Here is a 14,404-nt window from a genome sequence, read left to right as displayed (position 1 = left end):
CCCTCTATTAACTACAATGCTTTTTAATGAGGTGCTATCATGTATATTGGTCCCAAGATGGCTGCCAACACTTCTTGGATGAAGTGCTGACAGCCAATCAGATCAGATGTGTGGTTAGGCTCCGCCCAGATATATATCTTTTTTTGAACCTAAATTACTCAAAATCCACTGGAGCACATATATTGAGACCTAGCAAAGGCACATCGGGCTAACAGTCCCTACAATTTTGCCAAGTTTCGTGCAAATCCATTCAGCCGTTCGAGCTAAAAGTGAGGCCAACCGCCCTATGGAAATTAACATGGAAAAAACGCGTTTTGGGACCCCCCTTTTTTCTCAGCCCCCCCTTGATGAAACCCCCCCAAATTGTAAGGGGCTGCTCAGAAACAAAATGTTCCATTTTCCTGAAAATTTCAGCCAATTCCCTCCACAAACGCCAAAGTTATTAGACATAGAATTTTCAAAAATCCCATAGAGAAAAAATCCTAACTATATATACCTACTGGCGACCGCCAGTAGGTAATATATATATATATATATATATATATATATATATATATATATATATATATATATATATATATATATATATATATATATATATATATGTATATATATATATATATATATTCCTCCAATCCTGCTTTCAGTTAAAACAGGTCTGACACATGCTCGGGTTGCCAAACTGAATTTTATTGCCACCAGTGCACTTTTGCCAACGTCGCGATGTCCACTATTACAGCGTCTGGCAGACGCGTTTCGGCGTGCGCCTCATCAGTGCCAGGAAAGTGCTGAATGTGTCATGATGGTTCATTTCGTGGGGCTGCTGTTTGAATACATCGAGTGTTCTCATTGGCTGGGACTCATAGATGTAGAAAGCAGACAGTGAAAGTTCCTCCGATGATCAATGTCGCTGTAATCCCAACCACGAGACCTCGGGCACAGTACACCAAGTCCTGCAATGTGGAACAAACAAACCAAGCAGTCAGATTGTGGTACAGTGAACCATCTTCACACATGATAATGCATTTGTTGCTTCGCCTGCTCCTTTGAAATTGCAGGAACTAACGGGTGGAATATTATCACAGCCGGGCATTCCTTTAAGCAGACAACCTGCCTGCTCCCTCTCCCCAGTACCTCCAAGACACTTCAGGCTAGGGGGCGCCGCAATGTGCTTTCTAAGCACTCAAAGTCAAAGGTTTGTTGGTTATGTTGCGGTGCTCCTGAACGAGGGGCGTGTCAGATATTGCGGAGCCGACCTCCGCCTCACATACTCCTCCAATCCTGCTTTCAGTTAAAACAGGTCTGACACATGCTCGGGTTGCCAAACTGAATTTTATTGCCACCAGTGCACTTTTGCCAACGTCGCGATGTCTACTATTACAGCGTCTGGCAGACGCGTTTCGGCGTGCGCCTTGTCAGTGCCAGGTAAGTGCTGAATGTGTCATGATGGTTCATTTCGCGGGGCTGCTGTTTGAATACACCGAGTGTTCTCATTGGCTGGGACTCATAGATGTAGAAAGCAGACAGGGAAAGTTCCTCCGATGATCAATGTCGCTGTAATCCCAACCACGAGACCTCGGGCACAGTACACCAAGTCCTGCAATGTGGAACAAACAAACCAAGCAGTCAGATTGTGGTACAGTGACCCATCTTCACACATGATAATGCATTTGTTGCTTCGCCTGCTCCTTTGAAATTGCAGGAACGAACGGGTGGAATATTATCACAGCCGGGCATTCCTTTAAGCAGACAACCTGCCTGCTCCCTCTCCCCAGTACCTCCAAGACACTTCAGGCTAGGGGGGCGCCGCAATGTGCTTTCTAAGCACTCAAAGTCAAAGGTTTGTCGGTTATGTTGCGGTGCTCCTGAACGAGGGGCGTGTCAGATATTGCGGAGCCGACCTCCGCCTCACATACTCCTCCAATCCTGCTTTCAGTTAAAACAGGTCTGACACATGCTCGGGTTGCCAAACTGAATTTTATTGCCCCCAGTGCACTTTTGCCAACGTCGCGATGTCCACTATTACAGCGTCTGGCAGACGCGTTTCGGCGTGCGCCTCATCAGTGCCAGGTAAGTGCTGAATGTGTCATGATGGTTCATTTCGCGGGGCTGCTGTTTGAATACACCGAGTGTTCTCATTGGCTGGGACTCATATATATATATATATCCACACAACCCTTGACAAATTGGATGCCTTTCCTAATGGGTCGGGGCTTCCTGGCGACGTCACAGACCAAATATTCCACAAGAAGAATCACAATTCCTTCCAGCATGTAATTCAAGCCCATCCAGTCGAGAGGTAAGGTAGATTTTATTTTAACGGGCAGCTCAGTAGTAATAGCATGTCCGTTTCACCACAACAGTGTCTTAATCATATGCAGCTGTGGGGAACATGTGACTTTGCATTTAAATACAATCTGTTAGTAAACAGTGAAGAGGGATGCTTGTATGCACGCATCTACTTTAAAAGCGCCAGTCACAACTTATTTTTGTTTTTTTGTTTTTCAATCTCGGACTACACAACTGGTTTCCTTACACAATATTCTTATTAATTTTATTGACAGTGCATTGTTTTGAAGCAGTCTCTGAATTTGTATGGTTTAAGTCCCAGTACTACTTGTTTCTGGACTACAGTGACCACCATGCAACACAATTGTTTTGCGAAATACAGCATTGCATCCTTCTTATTTAACCCCTTGTATGCTCATGACGGAGCCGCTCCGTCATGAGCATCGGCTGAGCTGTGCTCATGACGGAGCGGTTCCGTCATTGCACTGCCGCCGCGCCTGCGCAGCACTGATTTCACGTCTGAGCGGCGCGTTCTATTAAGCGGGTGGGGCCATGATGGAACCGCTCCGTCATGAGCACAGCGCAACCGCGGCTTGTGACGGAGCGGCTCCATCACAAGCATGCGAGCGCCGCTCGGCCCCTAGCGCTGCGGCGGAATTGCCGCCACAGCGAAGGGGTTAAAGTCAATTTCAGTATTTGCCATCATAAAAATGTTTCATCCAAAGGTTATAACATGCCCACCTTAATGCTTTAAAGGAATCAATTCCATGTTGTGCAAGGGGGCAGGTATAATTCTTTTCCTCTATTCAAACTCAAGGGCATTGTTCCTCATAGTGAAGGATGAAAATTCCACTCTTTTCCTGGATGCCCGTTTTTATTACTTTTCCTGCTCCCGAAGTGCATGGAAAAACCCCTGCAAACCCTGGCTGCATACAGTGTTTAAAAGTTTTCCGCCAGCAGAACTCACATAGAGATAGTGACAGAGCCTCGCATTGCAGCGGTGGCCCCACAGAAATCCGTCCTTCATTTCCAATGACTGCAGCTGGCGGGCATCCTCCATATAAATCCACACGAGCCTTGACGAATTGGATGCCCTTCCTAACGGGTCGCGCCTTGCTGTTGACGTCACTTCCCAAATATTCCACAAGAAGAATCACGCTTCCTTTGAGCATGAAATTCAAGCCGATCCAGTCCAGAGGTAAGTAAAGTAGATTTTACTTTAACAGGCAGCTCAGTAAAAATAACATGAATATGTACAGAATCAGTCTGGCGCCATCCCTATGTTTATGTTGCCCAACAAATGTGCAGTTCCAACTGGAAAGTGGGGACTTACACGGCAGAAGGGCTGGGTGTCTCAGGGGATACATGTGCCTTCATCTGCATTCTGATATTCATCCTGGGCTGGGGTAGTTCACACTTTACATTTGTATAGGTTGTGTCCTGCCCTCATTTAAAGGAGTGATTTACCCCCTCATCTGGAGCCAGGGCTGGGTTGAAAAGGATTGTTACATACTTCTAAAGGTTCCTTTGAAGTCACCTCTTCATCAAATACTTTTTTGAGTGTAGGTACAGGGACTCTGACCCCTTGTTTTTAGACACTGCTTGGTACTTGTAACCAGAAGCTGATGGCTCTACAATCTCCACATTGTCAGGAGGAATGCTGTGCTACCAGGAGGAACCGCCATTTGGACTGCCTGCTTTGTTGTGCTGGTATTATGCCTAATAATTGCTGGGCTGCAGGAGGGACTGCCACTTTGCAACTTGCATTATGTGCTGGCCTGCTGCCTGCCTACCTGCTTTTGCGCCCTACCAGTGCGCTCCAAGGGCTTGTTTTATTGCCTCCAGTTTTTGGGATCTCAGCACCATCAAAGATTCCCCAGTCTGCCCTTCAGGGATCCTGAGGATACTCTGAAAAGAAGAGGATCAGTGCTGCCACTTTGCCTTTTGCTCTGTTGTGTTGTCCTGCTACCACCTCTTGCAGAGAGGGGGGAATTGCACTCTACAATCTCTTGAACCCAGGAACTCCAAGGGCTCACGTACTTTCATCAGAGCGAGCGCTATGCTCTGCAACATTCCAGTGGATGCTGTTTAGCTCCCAAGGAAAACCCACAACTATCCGCGCCTTCCACCAATAATAATCACAGCCCTGGGGGAGGGCTGATGCTGCACCACCAAGGGAAGCCTCTGTGTGGAGGATTCCCTTCCTGGGGTGATGTAAGCCAAAGCTGTGCTCTGGAGTGCGGGCCAGCTGGGAGGAAGATCGCCGTGTTAGTGTGCCTGGGGTGTCGGACAGACTGTACAGTCTACTCCTCAACACTTTGCTTCCTCTGCTTGGGAGATGCTGGGTGTGGAGGACCGTACACCTGCGTGGCACTCGGAGCGAGTGCCTGTACGAAGAAGGATAGCTGTTTCATGGGCCCCAATGCTGGGGAATCGCTCCACTTGTTTGAAGAAACCCGCCGCAGGTACTGTGCTGAGTCATGCTCTGGCGGCTGAGTATGGCAGGATTCTTTCGTTTCACCAACATGCCTTTCAGTACTCTTGAGCAGTATTAACTTACTTGGGCAACAGGCCGCTCAAACCCCTTCTACGATCTCTGCTCTATTTCTGTTCCGACAATGAGAAAGCGCATTGACCACTCCTAAAGGAGATCACTGAAATCACATGGAATACCATAGAGTATCTAATAGGAGCACAGTAGGTTCTGTGCCCCAAGTTCAATTAGCACTGAGTGCATTTCTGATGTTGTGACCTTATTGCTTGTAACACGCATGAATTGAAGAGCACCTCACTGCATCACATAAACTACTCTTTGGAATGCAATAATTTTTAACAGTACTACTGAAATTACCTTATAAAATGTAATAGGAGCGAAGGTGCCCTCACTGCAATTTATGTGATTTTCCCCTCACCTAATGTGCACTAATAGTATGATGTATATTGCTTTGGTCTTGTTTTATGTGTGCTATAGAAGTCTGTTTTTAGGTTTTGCCTGCACAGCACTTGCCCTGGGCTTGTGAAATCTCTTGTATTTATTAAAAGGGGATTCTTCTCAGTATTCAAGCCTGAATTAATGTGTTCATTTGCTTTTGTGTGGTACTTTTCTTTTGTCAACTTACTCTGGCTACACTCATTTGCGATACTTTTATTAAAGCTGTTCACACTGTTTAAACCTCATTCACTGTCAAAATAAGAACTTTTCCCAGGAAGAGACAGACAGCTTCTAACAGTATGCTGGAATGCTTGCTTTTTTAATTAGTTGTGTAAAGCAGATACTTTAGCCTTAAAACAATTGTGGCATTTCCAATTCATGCCTCAGTACCTTTCTTTGCACTTTGTAGGTATTATTGGATTGATTTTTTCAACTTAATCTATTTGGTCATTATGATCAAATTCCAAATGTTGTAATAAACATTGCACAATAAAAATAAAGCTAATATACAAAAGTTATGCAATATTTTACTACCAAACAGGCAGCCACAAGTGCAATTACCATGCAGACTACAGGGTCATGATTTGAATGATGCAGCAGATGCAGTAGCACTGGGCCCAAAAGCTGTTAGAACTCCCCATAACACATCATATTGCTATATTTGACTATTAAAGAGGCAGTCACAATTGCAGTTAAAAGGGACTTGGTTTAAATGGCACAGCAGGTGATAAACTCTAGGAGTCCACTAAACCCAGATTATTGCTAACATTTTAAACTAAACAGGCTGTCACAAATGCAGTTACCTTGCAGACAACAGGATCATGATTTCAATGGTTTAGCAGGTGCAGTGACACCAGGACCATAAGCTTTAGGCACCCCACTAAACACTTATAATTGCTATATTTTATTAACAACAGGCAGTCACAAGAGCTGTTACCTTGCAAACAACGGGGTCATGGTTTGAATGGTGCAGCAGTTGCAGTGGCACTGAGACCAAAAGCTCCAGGCACCCCACTAAACACTTATTATTGCTATATTATACAACTAAACAGACAGTCACAAGTGCAGTTATCTTGCAGGCTCTGGTGTCACGATTTAAATGGTGCAGCAGGTGCAGTGGCACTGGGCCAGAAAGTTATCAGAAACCCTCTAAACCCCTAATATTGCTATATTTTAATACTCAACAGTTCGTCACAATTGCAGTTACCTTGCAATTGAAAGAGGCTCAATTTAAATGGGGCAGGGACACCGGGGTCAAAAATTGTCATAACTCACCTAAACACCAAATATTGTTATATTTTGTTACTAAACAGGCAGTCAAAAGTGCAGTTATCCTGCAGGCAACAAGGTCATTATTTGAATGGTGCAGCAGGTGCACTGGCACCAGGTCCAAAAGTTGTCAGAGCTTCTCTAAACTCCTAGGATTCCTATATTTTATAACTAAACTAGGCAGTCATGAGTGCAATTATCTAGCAAGCACTAGGGTCACTTCACTTTTAATTAGTCTTTATTCGATATATTTCAATCATAAAAGACATTTTACAAAAAAATGTGTTGTTTTTGTCCCACCCCCTCCCCCCAGCCCCACAAATATATAGGATCCACAATGAGTTGATACAATAAATAGACAAAAGTAAAAGGCATCTTCCTATCTCATCCTATTTACATTTTTACACAATCTTAAAATTTCCTATTTACATCATTACATAATCTTAAAATATCCATTAAAATACCAAAAACGATAAAATTTAGAAAGCTAAGTTCATTGGTGCCAACCAAAAGGGTAAGTAAAAAAGTAACAATTGCTTATGTGGCTTGCATAGTTTATCACAAAAAAATATACTGATCAGAAGTTCAATTAATCACAAGCAGTACGACAAACAATAACAATCCTAAGTTTATTCCAGACACATTTTGCGTGCCCGAATTATCCACATCCAGTGGAGAAATTTTGCCATAGCTATAACAACAGGCTGGGAGGTATCTGTTCTTAGGATCCTGACAGCCTCGTTTGACGTTTTTAAACCTAACTGGATGCAAATTGGTTTAAGCCATGAACGTCTAGGCATTCTATATTCGGGGCAGGCAAACAACACATGTCCGATGTTTTCATTATGGTCCGGACAGAAGGGGCACCTTGGAGTTTGTACCTTATTCCATTTCACTATTAGGGCATTTAGAGGAAGTGTCCCCACCCTCAACTGGTGGTACCTCTTCCGGTCCCCTGGGACCGTAATCCAATCCCAGTAGGATTCGAGGGCCGGTGAGTGCTTGAGCTCCAAATAATCATATGTAAAAGTGCGATCCATATGATTCCTAAAGCACTTAATCTCCACCATGCTCCAATAAAGTTCTCGAAGTGTCTTTTTAGGTGGAAATACACTATTTAGGGGATCATCCCACAATTGAGGTAAGCCCAGTGCCCTATATAATAGTTTAACCTCTTTCATCCAGACTATTTTACAGCCAATATCCAGGGTTCTCACCTCTAGGAAACCTTGGGCATACTGGGAGAGTTCTGGGGTTACCCATAACCTTCTCCAGTAGGCCACAATTCTATACCTGGCCATGTCCCTAAAACTATAAAATCCCAAATCATAATTTAAAGGTATCAGTGGGGTTGACATTGGTAAACCAGTAATGTTGCGGAGAAATTTGTTCTGTGCTACCGTCAACTTGGTAAGATTACTGGACCCCCAGAGTTCAGCTCCGTAAAGAACTGCTGCTCCAACCTTGGCGTTATAAATTTTTAGGACAGGTCTAATCGGTTTGGTATGAGATGAAAAAAGCTCCTTTGTGAGAACTCCTGCTAGTTGTGCATGTTTTGTATCTAGTTCATTTGTGTGCTGTTTCCAATCTAGATTATAGGACAAATTAATACCAAGGTACTTAAAGACCTGGGTCTGTTCAAGCTGCACCCCATCCATAATAACTCTACCTCTAATGTGTTTCCGCTTGTGCATAACCATAAATTTAGTTTTACTTGTATTAATTACAAGTCCATGGTCAGTGCAAAATGCTTCAAAAACCCTAATGGCCCTTTGAAGTCCCTGCTGGGTCTTCGATATCAGCAGGGTATCGTCCGCAAACATCAACAGGGGGATCAGTTTTCCTGCCAACCTTGGGGCATCCGTGGGCTGATGTTCAAAATAACTGATCACCCTGTTGATGTATAACGAGAAGAGCGTTGGTGCGAGCACGCATCCTTGGCGAACTCCCCTCTCAATGGGAAACTTCTCAGTGACACTTCCCTGCTGATTCCAGCGTACTTGTGCAAAGTTGTTTTCATGCATTCTAATCAGTAGAGACAGGATTTCTTTTGGGATACCCTGATCGTGTAGGATATTCCACAACTTGTGGCGGGGTACTAAATCAAAAGCTGATTTTAAATCAACAAAAGCCGCAAAAAGCATCCCGCCCCCTAATATAACTGTGCGCCAGTACAATAAAACAAATCTAAAAACTTGGTCAATGGTGCTGGTATGGCTGCGGAAACCAGCCTGCAGGGGTGATAATATGTCGTGATCATCTATCCACCCATGTATTCGCTGTAATAATAACCTTGCCACAACTTTTTGTATACATGCAATCAGGCTGATAGGCCTATAATTGCCTGGATCCGAGCATGCCCTCTTTTTAAAGATGGGGATAATCTCGGCTCCTTTCCAGGTCTCAGGAATAGGCGAGCCCTTTGCAATGGCATTGGCTAACAGCTGGATATAGGTGGCCCATAGGTCCTTGTCGTGCATAAACAAGTCTGCAGGGACAAAATCTAGGCCCGGAGCTCTGGCTTTAGGTATGCTGCTCAGAGTTTTTAGGACATCATCTTTGGAGAAGAGTAAAGGGCTCATTATAGTATCTTCTAAGGCTAGACACTCCTCTTCACCTTCATCCTCAGCAGCAAACTGAGTAGCAAAGTGGGAAACCCAGGCTTCTGGTAGCACATGATTCATGGGTTCTCCTCTGTTTGCCCCCCTTCCCCATTTAACAATATTCCAGAAGGGTGTCATGGATCTTTCCCTGCTGGCTTCGAGGAGGTCCCTCCAGTAGCCTTCCTCCCAATCCCTTTTTGCACTAAATTGCACTTTTTTATACATAGCTCGGGCCTCCCTTATTTTGGTTTTGTCTCTAGTTTTTACCGCATCTGACAGGAACCTATAGGCAGTCCTACAGGTCTTACCATACCACTGGTCCTCCTTTCTTATTGGTCTACGTGGCTTCTTCTTAGCTTTCTTTACAAAAAACGATTTTAACTTGTTAAAAAAATCATCATGGATCCTGCTAATTTCAGCTATCGGGGTGCTTTTATCATTTATACCCTGTACTTCTTGGATGGCCAGGGTTGTTAAATCCCTTATAGCTATCATACTTTCCTCTTTGGCTGCACAAATTGCCCATCTGATGTGTCTTTGATCGTTAGAGAGGTTTATCTGAACATTTTCCCTTTCTTCCTCATTTGTCATCAGATCAAACAATTTAAAAGTTAAAATCAATGGGTCGTGGTCACTTTCCACCCTTGACTCAATCCTCATGTCAAGAACATTTCCCCAATTCTCTTTATTAGTCAATACATAATCAATACGACTATGTGTGATTCCGTTTGAGAAGGTAGGGGCGCCCTGCTTATCTGATAATGTTCTTCCGTTAGTGGCCCGCAACCCATACTCGACACATAGTACTTTTAACTGTAATGCAGCCTCAGACCATCTTCTAATGGGTAACAAGGAAAGCTGTGGGATTTCCCAGATAAAATCCTCTTCGGTAGTGAGGTCTATATCCTGATTATCAAGTGGTTCGAAACAACAATTAAAATCACCACCAATAATAATATCGGCATTCAAACAGTGTTGTTTTAGTAGAGTGTCCAACAGTTCAACCGCCTTAGTGGGTTTACCACCCGGTAGGCCCCTTGAGTAGATGTTAAAAATAAAGAGGTCCCTATTGGGTGGTCGCTGTAATTTGACCAATAATATATCAGAACTATTGGTATCTATTTGTAACACTGAGTAATCATTATTCTGCTTGATCCATGTTACCAAACCACCTTTTGCCCTTCCCCTTGAGCTCGGGGTAGCTGGAATGAAATAATGTAAATATCCCTGAATTGGATCTGGTTCTAGCTGCCAAGTCTCCTGTAGGAGGATTATGTCCTGTAAATCCAGGAAAGTTAGCAGATCCTGTGATATAATCTTATTTTTTAACCCTGCAACATTCCAGGACATTAAAGTGCATTGTATATTGATATTGTCACTGGTGGATTTAATACTATCGGTTTGGCCTTCACACTGTTGTTGGGTAAGATCATATTCGCTTATGTTGTCATCTATAACAGCCAATTCAGAGGACAGATTTTCATTTAGCTCATTTATATCATTATTAGCAGTATGTTTGGAACATTCAATACACTGGTGAGCATTAATCATATTACCAGACTCGTCCTGTATATTAGTTACATTAATCAAAGCATCAGTTACTCCAGTATTTGGCCGAGTGACCATTTCCCTGGCAGCATGAATGCCAGCAGAAATTGGAAGGTTTTCAGATCTATTGCCCAGTCACTAGGGTCATTATTTCAATAGTGTAGCAGGTGCACTGGCACCAGGACCAAAAGCTCCCGGCTCCCCACTAAACACCTAATATTGCTGTATTTTTTTCTCCTAAACAGGCAACCACAAGTGCAGTTACCTTGCAGACAACAGGGTCATGGTTTGAATGGTGCAGCAGATGCAGTAGCACAAGGCCCAAACGTTGTCAGAAATCCTCTAAACACATAATATTGCCATATTTCACTATTAAACAAGCAGTCACAATTGCAGTTAATGTGAGGATAAAAGGGACTTTATTGGAATGGTGTAGCAGGTGCATTGGCACTTGGGTCAAAAGCTCTAGGGACCCCACTAAGCCCAGATTATTGCTAACTGTTACTGCTAAGCGAGGCAGTCCCAAGTGCATTTATCTAGCAGGCAATAGGGTCATGATTTAAATGGTGCAGCGGGTACAGTAGCACCAGGACCAAAAGCTCAAGGCACCCACTAAACTCCTAATTTTGCTCTATTTTACTACTAAACAGGCAGTCACAAGCATAGTTACCTTGCAGGCACTAGGGTCATGATTACAATGGTGCAGCAAGTGCAGTGACACCGGGGCCCAAAGCTCTAGGAACCACTCTAAAAAACAAATATCACAATTTATCAGTACTAAACAGGCAGCCACAAGTTCAGTTACCTTACAGGGCCATGATTTGAATGATGCAACAGGTGCACTGACACAGAGCCCAAAAGTTGTCAGAACTCCTTTAAAAAACATTATTTTCCTATTACATCAATTAATTCTATTATATCCCTCTTTCATTTCATTTTTCAAAATGTTGCTATAACTTACCCGCACTATACCACTAGTAGCACAATATATTGCTTTTTGGTCCATAAACAAGTCATAACACTTTAACATACTTTCTTTTACTTATATTGTACAACTACTCAGCAAGCTACAAATTATAACAAAAAACGACTTATTAATCACATTGGCGAAACCTAAAGCATTTACTAATGCTTGTTATATAATCATGTGGAGTATCTTTTGGGATGAATCAATTGTGTTGCTGTATTTGTAAATGTATGTGTGTATGTATGTATTGGCATTTATATAGCGCACTACTTACCCGTAGGGTCCCAAGGCGCTTCGACCGCTGCGAAACCCTTCCTGGCTTCCCTGAGAGATGGTCCCTTAATGGGTATCTCCAGGGTGAGGCCAGGCATCCCCGGCGGTCTGGTGGGGCCGTTAGTGAAGATGAGGCAAGCTAATGCCCAGAGTTGCCGAGTGTGATCGCTGATCAGAGTGGGCACCGAGGCGAGAGAATTATCGAGTCCGTTGACCCTGGTCCAGAGACCTGCCGCGCCGGGAATCGAACCCTGGTCCCGGGCCGTCCTCTGCTCTCGGGTCTGCTCCTCTAACCAGTGAGCCAGACTACTTCATTTGTGTGTTGTACCAACACTTTACACATTGTTTCCAATGATAACCATGCCTGCCCTGCGCCAAGCTAACAGAAGGTGAGCATAGGCTATCTTTGGTGTGTAACTGACCTTTCCTGCCTAAAGTAGTGAGTTCTCTCATGCTTAGGTGCATTCCCTAGCCAACCAGATACGCCGTTTCTAACAATCTCTCTCCATTATGTTTCCTTTGATCTGGGAACTCCACACCACGGTCGCTTTTTTGATTGAACAAGTCCGGATATAAGATAGCACAATGACTTATGAGAGGAAATGTTATGTTTTAACCCTATGCTAAGGTCACATGTACTACTCAGTGATACCATAGGTATTTACCAGACTAGGGCTTCATACAACACAAGTCTGTGGGATGAAATGTCTTTCTTTATACAGGCATTGCAGATTTTGATTGTATATACATGGTTTGCTTTACTCCTGGTTATCTGGAATCCCAACTGTAGTTGTGGAAACTGCGTTATCAAAAAATGGTTTACGATTGAGCTATTCTATATTTGTCTGTATCTGGATATTTACTGTGTGAGTGTGAAATATAACGCGTCAATGGTGACCTGATGTTCTGCCTTTTTATGGTTAGCCAAGTTCACATTACAATGGGTTAAAAGGACGGTTGTTTCGTTTTTGGGACATCTACATTATTTGTTATGCTTTCTGTGTTAATAGCATTAAATGACGAAGTGTACATGTTAATTTTACGGCGAGGGTAAAGTATTCCCTCTGGTACGTGAAGAATGCCTCAAGAAACTTTCTTTTTCATAATTAATGGTAATTAAGGGACTGGGGTAAACGTTAATGTTTCCCTCCCGTATGCTTACTGAGGTAGTTTTATAATGTGTTAAAACAACCAGCGCGGAACTGTGCTAAGTGGCAAAAAAACTCCTCTGCACTACGTGGAGTTCCGCGAGCGACACAGTGCGTTAGGGTCATGCTGTTTGCGGTGATTTTGAGTTAAGGTGTTTGTCCAGCGCTGTAAAATCAATGCTAACTGAAACATGTACAACGCAAGAGGGCACTGCTCCCTTTCTGCTGCTAGAGTCCATGTTCGGAAAACTAAGCAAACTCCGCAAATGGAGCGGAGTTCACTGCCCAGGGTTATAAATTACTTGATATGCTTTGGCTGCATGCTTACAGCAGTAAAGGTGGAGTAAGAGGATTTCCTTTAGTACGGTAAGAAAGCCTCTGTAAAGTCTTTCTTTTTTGTCCACTGATAACCGGGTCATCTGGTACACTCTAGTACGTGAAGAATTCCTCAGGAAACATTCTTTTAGTTAATTATTGAAAATTAAGGGACTAGGGAATACTTTTACGTTGCCCTCCCTTATGCTTACTAAGACAGTTTTATAATGTGTTGAAACAACCGGTGTGTTGATTTTGGGACATCCAAGTTACTATGCTTGGGTGAAGTTTGCAGAGTTCCGTTATGCAGAACTCTGCGAAGCGACAAAAAAAATCTGATGTGCTACGTGCAGTTCTGCGAGCGATGGAGGGGATTAGGGTCATGCTGTTCACTGTGATTTTGAGCACATGGTGTTTGTCCAGTGCTGTAAAATCAACGCGAACAGCAACATGTACAGCGCAAGAGGGCGCAGCTGCCTTTCTGCTGCTCGAGCTGCAGCTTTCTCAACGTGAACGGAAGATTTCTCAACGTGAGTGATCGCGACTTGCCGCGACCACTCGCATTGAGAAATCTGACCACCTGCATTGAAAAATCTCACCAGGAGGTTGATTTTCCTCGCTCGCCAACGACACTTTGGTGAGCGAAACCGAGCAATATCTCGCCGGGAGGTGGATTTTTAAGCGGGGGGTTAGAGGATTTCATTTAGCACGGTAAGAGAGCTTCAGTAAAGTCTTTCTTTTTTTACTTCTGGTAACCGGGTCATATGAGTTATCAGCTCAGAGTTAAAACAAACAGTTTTTCTCCCGGCATTCTTTCTGACTCTCTGATTGAGGACGGGAGAACACACTGTGGCTGGCCGTTCCTAAATAAAGTGAGAGTGTGAGTGACTTTTGAATGTATTTAGGTTCTCATAATTTTCTAGAAGCACGCTTTAGGATTTTCTGTTAGTGACGTTTTTGTTGCTGTTCTATTTTATCTGCTTTAGAATTCCCTGGAGCAGAGTGCTGCTGATGAAAATGAACATCAGATGGCAGTGCAATGCTAAGTGATTTTAGATTT

Source organism: Lissotriton vulgaris, chromosome 6, assembly GCF_964263255.1.
Source record: "Lissotriton vulgaris chromosome 6, aLisVul1.2, whole genome shotgun sequence".
NCBI classification, from domain to species: Eukaryota; Metazoa; Chordata; class Amphibia; order Caudata; family Salamandridae; genus Lissotriton; species Lissotriton vulgaris.
This window is presented reverse-complemented; position numbering follows the sequence as displayed.